This window comes from Balaenoptera ricei, chromosome 3, assembly GCF_028023285.1.
Source record: "Balaenoptera ricei isolate mBalRic1 chromosome 3, mBalRic1.hap2, whole genome shotgun sequence".
In the NCBI taxonomy this organism is placed as follows: domain Eukaryota; kingdom Metazoa; phylum Chordata; class Mammalia; order Artiodactyla; family Balaenopteridae; genus Balaenoptera; species Balaenoptera ricei.
The window spans coordinates 26,328,826-26,339,343 of NC_082641.1; positions in this window are offsets into that span (position 1 = coordinate 26,328,826).

Here is a 10,518-nt window from a genome sequence, read left to right on the forward strand (position 1 = left end):
TGGGACTTCATCCAAATTGCTGATGAAACTATTGAACAGGGCAGGGTCAGTGGCCTCCCTCCAGATATGCAATGATCACTTGGTCAACATTCATTTCTTAATCACCTAAGGCTCACCTAATTGTACTGTCCTCTGTGGGAAAGCAGCTCCCTGAAATTCCTGAGCTGCAGCGTAACAACCTGATCAAATTCAAAAGAGGGATTTGGCAAGACCATGCTGAGCAATTTCACTTTAGCTGTGAGTTATTAGCACTTTCTCTTTTAAGTACCAGCAGACCATCTTTTCTAGAATTTGGCTGGGGATAAAGGAAGGGTGCCAAAACTGATTCATACACATCTCAGTGCAGTCAGGGCTAACCCTAGGCCTACTTTTTTAAAAAGTTCAAATCTCAGCATTCTTAAAAAGTTATAATTATGCCATGGCTTGAACATTCAAGAGGAAAAACTGATTTGACATTCAGCATCTCCATGGAACAAAATCTCTTATGAGACCATCTACATTTTTAGTGATGTCTTAGAACTAACAACAACAAAAAAATGAAAATAAAAATTGTGCTGGAGAACCAAGGTTGTAAGATATTGTTTTAGATATATTTCCCCAGAATACACATATTGACCAATTTTTTCTTCAAGCTCTTCCCTTAACATCAACATCTCTGTTCTCACTTCTAAACTTCTCTGATTTCTCTTTGTTAGTCCCCTTCACTATCTTCTCTTCCTCCAACTAGCCATTATTATTGCGGGTTTCCTCACTGTCTCTACATTATTTCCTTCAGTTATGTCCTTCCATGGCTTCAGCAGCTACCAAAAGCCAATAATTGCCCAAATTTATATTTCCAGCTGATGGCCCCCTGGAGCCTGGCTATATGAGTCTGAAATCTCATGCTCTCTCATCCCTGCCTTTGAATCACGCTGGTCATCATGCTGATCTCTTTATGGGTGGCCCTTTCCTTCTAGCTTCCCTGCTAACATAACTTAGCTTGCTCTTCCTAGTGCAGCATAAATGTCCATTCATATATATTAATTGGCTAATACTTATCTCACTGCACTATATCTGCTATATGGATGCTCTTCTCATCCCTAAACCATAAACTCCTTGAAGGCCAGAAGTCTATCATATTCATCTTTATATTTCTAAGACTTAGAGCAATAAATGAATTATACTAGGGGCTAAATAAAATATTAGTTGAATGAAACAGATTATGAAATGAGCTTCACGAAGCAGTTCAAGTACTGGTGCTTACAACTCAATCACTGAATACATAAAGCGAGAGCTTTTTCATATGAGTATTTGGTGTGCATGCCTACAAAGCATGCATGGTTTATCCTGCCAATGGCCTGTGCTTAATGCTCCCCAGGTTCCCTGAGGTATGGTAATCTGTGAAAGCACTGCCCCAAAGTTAAAATCCTATTGCGTGCACAGATAGCGGCATTTAAAGTTAGACCTTCGCCTTTCTTTTAGAGTAACCTGACTACCACATTCTCCCAGTAAAAAAAGAATATTTGTCAAAGTTCATATGATTTCTTACTGAAATACTCTGCAAGCTATGAAATGTAGCCACCTCTAAATAAACAAATCATTGGATAGCATCCCAAAGTAAAACTGAGGGAGAACCAGTATCTTTTTAATGCAAATTAACATAGAGCATCTTATGCCCAGCAGTACTTCTTGTGCTTTCTAAATTCCCAAGATTAAATGCTGCAGATGTTTGTTTAGACTGCTCTAGATGTTAGTGACAGTGTTACAGTGAGAACCATGGTAACTCACAGAGGATTCCAGGTCTTAAAGGGGCCACAAAGAAATGTGTAATGAGAGGTTACAGGGACAAGCTATAAGGGCAGACGCTGAAATAATAAATGGCACAGATTTTCCAGTAAAAAGAATGAAAATAGAGATTTGTGGTGAGAGGACAAGCATAAAAACAAAGGAAACACATAGGATATAATGGGAGAGAATATCCCTCCTGGGGCATATGTCATAATGGGAAATACATTTAATTAAAAAAGGATAGAGGGATTAGGAACCAAGAATGACAATGCTTCAGCTATATGCTGGGCATGGGCTGGGTGCTCTATACACAAGCTCTGTTTTTTAATGAAAATATTTATTTTGAGAATAGCAGCTTTCTCTCTTATAAATTTTGTAATGGACTGAATGTTTGTGTCCCATCAAAGTTCATGTGTTGAAGCCCTAAGCTCCAATATGATAGAATTTGAAGATGGGGTCTTTGGGAAGTCATTGCCATGAGGATGGAGCCCCCATGATGTGATTTGTGCCCTTATCAGAAGAGGAAAAAACCAGAGCTTGCTTTCTCTTCCCTATGTGGGGACACAAAAGAGAAGGTGACCATCTACAAGGCAAGAAAATGCCTCTCACCAAGAACTTGACCATGCTGGCACCCTGATCTTGGATTTTCCAGCCTGTAGAACTGTGAAAAATAAATGTCTATTGCTTAAACCGCCTAATCTATGGTATTTTGTTATAGCAAACTGAGCTGACCAAGACAACTCTTATGGATTCTCCTGAATGAATAGCATTCTTCTATAAATGAAAGGAGACAAACTAGTGTTTCTCTGCACCCCCACTCCCAACTCAGAAACTCCTGAAAATAATACCCAAATCATATCATTACTTGTCTTTTCTTTAAATTGTGCATATTTGGATATTGGACATGGAAAGTAAATATGCATACCATGACAGAGGATGAACAAGTTTATATGTGAGTAAAAACCATACTCATTAAGAAAAAGAGATTATCACATAGGATCAGCAATATTAGATGGGAGAATAAAAATGAATATGTACCTATATATAATTAGAGGAAGTAATTCATCTTTCTCCATTCCTTTCAGCACTTACATACACAAGAAATATTCTTTGAAGTCAATGAACACTGTGTACCAGATTTGGAGGACATGATGTTGAGAACAACTCAAAAGGACTTCCATTTTCTAAAGTATAGATGAATGTCTTAAGAATTAACAATACACCACACAACTGGTAAAAATGAACAGTGTAACAAAAACAAACTTGAATCTGCCGTCATATGGCCTTCAATTTCTAGTAAGTATGTCCTTTCTGCAAACCTCAGGTGCAATTAAAACAGTACTTACTGACAACATCAATGTCTTCCATCTTAGACATAAGAAATAACTAGCAGCAACACAGATGAGGATAAACGTAAAGATTATATCTTAAAGTCTCACATGATGCTTCCCAGAATGATAGCTTTTTTAAAAATGTATTTCAGGATATATGATATGCAAGTGCATAAACATTAAAGCTTTCTGTTTAAGAATGCTCCAAGTGATGAGAGTAAGTGCAGCCATCAGCTGTCTGCTCCCACATGACATTAGTCACCCTCTGTAATACGATGGCACTGGGTTTTTAAAAACTTAATTTTGCCAGCTTTTAGTGGTCAGAAGGGAAGGAAACCCATACGCCCCCTGGGCACCTTGCTCAGCCACTGGCATGGGGTGATTAATCTGCTCCACTATATTCTCTCCACCCCATTCCTTTTCCACTTCTAAAGAGGAGAGATATAAATGTCCAAGACCAAAGTGATCATTGTCACCTGCTTCTAATCAAGGTGTTTATTGCTTTCTGAAACAAAGACTAACCCCAGTTCTCCCTTCAAAGTGACACCTTTCCTAATCTGCTTGTCACTGTCAAAGGCACCACCAGCCTCTACTACCCACAAGTTTCCAGCACAGGTTGACACCATTTCACAGATAGCACAGCACCAAATCCTTTATGGATTTGCAACAAACATTAAAGAATAATAGTCCCATGGCTGCAAGCACAGTGAAGAAGTGCAGACGCTAAATCTCCAGCCCATTGCCATTTTCTTTTATGATAACTTGCAGTTGTGCAAATTAGTATAACTCCTGAATGCCTTGAAAGGAGCAGATATAAGTTTAGTGGGAGTTGTGGCTCATTGACTTTAGTGAGAGCGTATGACTCAAATCCTCTGAGTTTTATAAGGTGATGAGTTAGGTTAGGTTAAAGCTAACCGTGGAGCATAATTTGACTGGTTTTCCTCCATCAGTGACGGATGCTTGATAATCACTTTCTGCCTATTATATCAATAAATCAACTGCAATTCAATTTTAATCTGTAAATAAAGTTAAATCAGGGCTATGAGGATATTACACGCCTGCATTAGCTACTTAGAGGTGTCATTACTGTCTGCGGTTATCGAGCCAAATGTAGTCGTTTGAGATTTTAAGTTCTAGTTTTAAAGAAGCTGAGACGAATTTGCTGAATGTTCATACAAGAAACACCATACACTCTGAGAAATTTGTACCTGCCTGAAATTGCAAACATAAATTATATAATATCAGAACAAATAAGGATTTCTAGCTTCAAGCACCAAGTAATATTATCTTCACATTGTCAGTAGGCATGTAGGGAACACAACACAGAATAAAGTCAAATGCTCCTTGCAGAGAGAGGGGAAAATGGGCCAATATTCCCTTCTCAGCCTGAGAAATTAAAGCTAGAAAAAAATCCAGTCTGTCAATTTGTCTTGCTGTACTGTGCTTACAGCTGGACCCCATCACACAGGCAGTATTACAGCACCTAGCACATTATGGTTGCTCAAATAAATATCACATAACACCGTTAATCAATCCATACACATGGCAAGGCACTGCAGGCTCTAAATCTCTGACATCACGGGACATGTCTCTATGAATGTGAAGCACATCAAGCTGGATGAAGGCGAGTATCAGCCCAGGAGATCGAAAGAGAAGCTGGCCAAATGTCTGTGAGAATGGTGAGAGAAAGGACAGCCCCAAGACAACGGAGACCACTGCATTTAGCTCTGCTTGTGATGACAGATCTATCCCTCAGCCTCCTGTGACCAAAATCAACTTTCAAAATAAAATACCAGAGCATAATTTATACCAGTCATGTTTGACTCACCACACTTTTGTGTCAAATTACTGAGAGGTAAACATTCCAGAATGTTATTTTTCACTTAAGCTGGGTTATAGAAAGTCATGCATGCACACTCTGAATAGGAATATATGTAACATATATTACATATATTCCTATATATATGATCATACGAATAAAAGATATTAAAATAAATCACCCATAACACCTGTTAAAAAGCTGACTTCGCACATTTATGCTCCAAATTAAACTTGAACAAGACTTCATACAGATTTCAGGATATTAACCAGAATTTACATTAAAAAGAAAAATAAATCTGGACAGACACTGGAGTTTTAAGATATGTTAATTTCCTATCTCCTGTTTAACCCTTGTGTTGTCAAAACTACTTCCTCTTTGAATTAATTATTTAAATTAAGTCATCAAGCCTTAAACATTTTTTTACAAGTTTCCTTGGTTATATTATGAGAAAAAGTTGAGGAAAATAGAGCTCACCACCAGGATACTGGGCACCGATGTCAACATACTTAACATCTAATTCCACTGTTGAAGCAGCAAAGAAAACACTGATTCTTCTGCAGAGTCCATAGCACAGGACAGGAGAGCTAAAGGAAATCAAGGAGTAGGCTTAAAGGAAATTCACATCATCTGCATCTGCTTTTCTGGATTATGTGTTAATATGGATTCATGAGTAAATCCTGAGTGCATCTGTTGGAGACAAGTTCTTTACATTTCAAGGTATGGAAAAAAAATAGTGAAAGGAAATGAAAAACCTATATGTACGTAAAAATTCAGTACCTGGCTTTTTATGAATCAGTAAAAAAGGAGACAGAGCGTCAAGATCTATCTATTTATCTACCTATGAGAGTAAGAGGAAATACATATACATGTATAAATATGAAGTAAATATGTTATATACATATATATATGGAGATACAGATAGAGAGAGAGAAAGAGGGAACATAAGCATCTCAGATATAATGATTAAACAAATAACAAATTTCAAGTGGCCCACTCCATAGCATTCAGGACAGGGTAGTAGAAATAGTTACATCCAGCTTACTCCACAGAAATTCCTGGAGTTGATGATGCCACTAAGTTCATGTTCAGACTCACTTATAAACATGACCCCCTTTCAAAATTCAATCAAAATAGCCAAAGCCCCCAAACAGTATTTTAAAGATAAATTAAAAACACGATCATAAAAAGGATCCTGAAGCTGTGCATTCCAAATTACAAGGTCACATTAGGTTATGAGTTGGTACTGTTTTTAATATCAGGTATATTCAATCTCACAGACTGGGAAACACTGTTAACACCCAAAGCTTTACTAAGCCACTAGTCAGCTGTAACAAACTCCTCAGCTGCCATTCATCAGTGGGAAGAAGATGAAGTCCACATACAGCAGAACCACTCCCCAGCTCCACTCCCTCCAACAACATTCAACGAATGCATATTGTGGGATTACCATGCGTCAGACTCAGTGTCCAGCGCTGTCCACACCTCCTTCACCCACCTGCAGTCTTAGTCAGCTGTCAAGCCCATCCTGAGATCCCCACCTCTCCACAGCGATGCCAAGTTGTGGGAAAATGTACCATTCTTCAAAATAAGCTGAGGCCCCTTTGCACATACGGTAATTTCAGTTAACTTTGCCAGAAAACTCCATAACTAACTAATTTTGGAAAACTGGTATTTAAGAAATTCATTCCTATTTTGCTTATCTGGCGTCCCTTACACTTATGAGCAACCATAGCTTATATTCAAAATCTTCCATTCTCCTTTCTGGGAAGAGTGCCATAGAAAAAGAATCAATATACAATCTCCTTTCAGAGGAAAGAATATGATAATGCCCTCTGTTTCATGACACTAGCCACCAATCTTTGTCAAGTGGGGAACATTGACGAAAGTGGAAACGTCATATTCCGTCTACACGATAGAACAAACTGAGAAAGTGTTCTAATTTCTCTTTACCATTAGACATGTGGTCTCTGCCCTGATACAAGAAAGGTAACAAGTAAAGGATATGGAAATCTTTCCATGCGAGATTTCTCTGTTGCCCAGGTGTTTCTGCACCAGTAGAAATGATAATTACTTGCTTATAGCTAAGCTGGCATATATCACACTCATTAATTTTTCCTTAAAATAATAATAGAACTAATTCATAAACTGAGTAATGGCATCAAATCTTAATTTTTACTAGAGTTGTGGAATTTAAGCATTGGAAGGGGCTGTAAGGGCATCTTGTTCACTCCAAAAACCCTGGCAAGTTGTGGTTCAACTTGTCTATGGTAGGAAAAAACTTCCCAGAAAAGTCAATGATAATTGGACAGCTCTAATCACTAGAAGTTCTTTCCTTTAACCAAAAAATTAACAGTAGTTACCACTAGGGAGGTGGGATGGGGAAGAGTTGTAAAGAGGGCTTTCACTTCTATATTAATTGAATTTTTCTGAATGATAATATGAGCTTGTAACTCAAATAAGTAAATAACAAGTGATTCAAAATCTGACTTCATCTACTTTCCACTCATTTATCCTTGTTTTACCTCATAGGGGCTCTAAGGAGCACAGCCGAAACTCTTTCCATTTGGTTGCATGAAAACAGAGATCCAGTTCTCCTCAGTCTTTGCTTCTCTATATAGACAGCCTCACTTCCTCCACAAGACACTTTGCTGGGTATTGTTGGCAGCCAATTCTCGGGAGGTCTCTACTATTTCTGCACATCTGGTGAGCAGAGGCACTTACTGCCACTGTTCCAGACAATTTTTTCAACAATGTTGTATAATGAAAAGTCTTAGACGGTAGAAATAATGTCTCTCTCTGCAACAAAAGGCAAGCATCCCTACTACCCATTACAAAAGATTTGGGTTCCTAAGCTTAGGGCTCTTCTCCTGTAAAGCAACCCACTGTAAGTGCAGGTGTCACCTGATCCTCTCTGCATTGCCTTGTGGGAACTCAGCCTTAGGAAACAGGTGCCAGAAAATCTGATATTCTGGTTACTACTATTGCTTCTAGTAGTCCTTTACCTCTGGTCCAGCATCCATGAAACTGTGAAGCTAACAAATGAGCTTGCAAGTATGGGAAAATCTCAGGCCTTTCCCAGTTTCTGACAGGTATTATACACAGCTGAGTTGAAAATATGTTCATATTCTCTAGGAGATTATAATCTAAAAATGTCAAACTTGTAAATTTTTGAACGAGATATAATTGGAGAAGCTTAAAACTGTATCTGAGCACTTTAAAAATAAAGTGTAAAGAAGGAGCAGAGTTATAGTCGTCAAAAAGTCTATCTGGCAAAAAGTAAAACAGAATCATTGGATATATTAAGGAAAGATGGAGTGTTCTGTGATGTGAAAGGGGCATTTTTATTTCAATTATTTTAGACAAACTTGAAGGGCTTTCGAAACAGCAATGATATTTTATCCCCATAACCTGTAACTAAAAAGCTCCTAAACATCTTGCCTTTTATGTTTGTCTATAGGATACTCATGAATCATATCATGAAAAGCTCTTTCTCATCTGTTCTCTCGCTCCACAATCCAGTTACTATACAGTGGACCCCTCTGGTCTTCCAAGGTTTGCTTATAGAGCTCCCTCCAGAAGCCATTTCCTAGAGTCAATGTGGTTTAGGTGGAAATATGGCAATAGCTGACTCCAATGACTTGGAAGACAAATTTCAATCACACTTTGGCACTGCTGAGTCATTTCCCTTCTTCAACCAGCACGTGGGGAGCTCACATTTCTTAAACTAATTGAACACTTAATATACAGCTATAAATTAATCACATTGAAATGGTGCTAATTATTTCATTAACTCCAAACCAATCCAGTCTAAATTGTCACTTCTTTAGAGCTCAACTGCTGAATTTCTTCTGTATTTAAACTATTGATTAAAAATATGCTATGAATTACATATGCAGATAAATAAGATTAAGTTTCTGTCTAACTTTCTGGAAAGTCAGCTGAAGGAAGTGTGTGTGTGTTTCTGATCATTTTTTTCCTGCAGTATCTATAGCAGTAACTGTAATTTGTATCCATGTGAATGAAGTGAGGTCAGAAAAACATTTTCATCCCACTGGTCCCACGGCAGACTGATGAGCAAAAAAAGCTCCTTGCTCTCCTTTTCCTCCCCTTTCCCCTGAACACCTTGACTGGCAGGTTGGTAGATAATCCTGTTCAGAGTTAATGTGCAGTAACAGGATTGAGGGGAACTGACTTAAGAGGCTTTTATCTGGGTCGGGACATATCGATGCCATATTTAAAGATGTTCTCTCTGTTCACCTCTGTGAAGATAAATGTCTGAACATCCAGCTTAAAAGCAAAAAGGAGAGAAGCACTCAGAGATGGGTGATGAATTGTCAAACTGTGGGAAGGAACTTTTACCAAAGAGGAATGTTTGCTTTGTAAAGATGTGCAGTGTAAAGCAGAAATGGAGAAAATAATTAAAATGCTCTTCCTTCTCTGGGCTGTGTTAGCTGGAAACCAAATTCTTAACGGGTATAGAGGAAGCTCAGCTATTTTAACTCATGAAAAGAAGCCCTCTTGAGCAACAAGGATGATAGAATTCATCCTCCTATGTCCAATAAAATGGGCCAAAGAACTGGCTGGGCAATTCATTTGGCAATTCATCAGCTACTATCCTGTGACTTAAAAGCATCTATAGTCATAAAATGCTATCTCAATCTTTTATCAGCATTTAACCTGATAGTTTCTCTTATCTCAAGAGCCATAATATATGAATCTCAAGAGTAAGAGACTGTCTAATGCATCTGTTTTCTTTTCCTTCAGAGCCTAGCTCGATATATTTTCATTAGGACGATCTCAACCAGTATACATCTGTGCGATTTTCTAGTGTCATTTGCAAGCTTGCGTGGTGGCCCAATGGTGAGATTTAAGCATTTAAGCAGGAAAATTTATAGGTGAGGATACCCCTTTCCTTAAAAGCCTAAAAGCTATCAATTATCCACTTGGCTTGCCCAAGGAGCCTGGGAGTCAGACAGCAATAGGGTCTTAGGGGGTTGTGGAAGTGAAAGTGGAGGGGCACCAACATCAATACCCCCTAGTTTCCTTGAGGTCTGGATTCCCCATTATTCTGACAATACATTTTTCAACTCTACTGAACTGGAATGAAATGTGTTTTTTAATCAGTAAATAAAATATTAACAGTCATCTTAAGAAATTCCTCCATGCAATAATCTGACCTACTGCATAGTCAGGGTATGTACGAACTTCTTGAATTCTCTGACTAAATCTACATTACTGTTTTGTAGTCCTCTCACTACTAATATTTGCTCTTAACTCTGGTGACATTTTTTCAGAGATACCACTTTCCATTTTAGGACGTGTATTTTAACAGTGCTAATATGCATAAAAGTGTAACATGCTAATGTGCTGCCGATGACATGATATATTATCACTATCTTTTTCCACAGGATATACATTGATTGTACCAGAAGCTTCATGAAAGCAGGCAGTGTATGTCTTGTTCCCTCTTAAGAACCAAGCACCTAGGGGCTTCCCTGGTGGCGCAGTGGTTGGGAGTCCACCTGCCAATGCAGGGGACGTGGGTTCGAGCCCTGGTCCGGGAGGATCCCACATGCTGCGGAGCAACTAAGCCCCGTG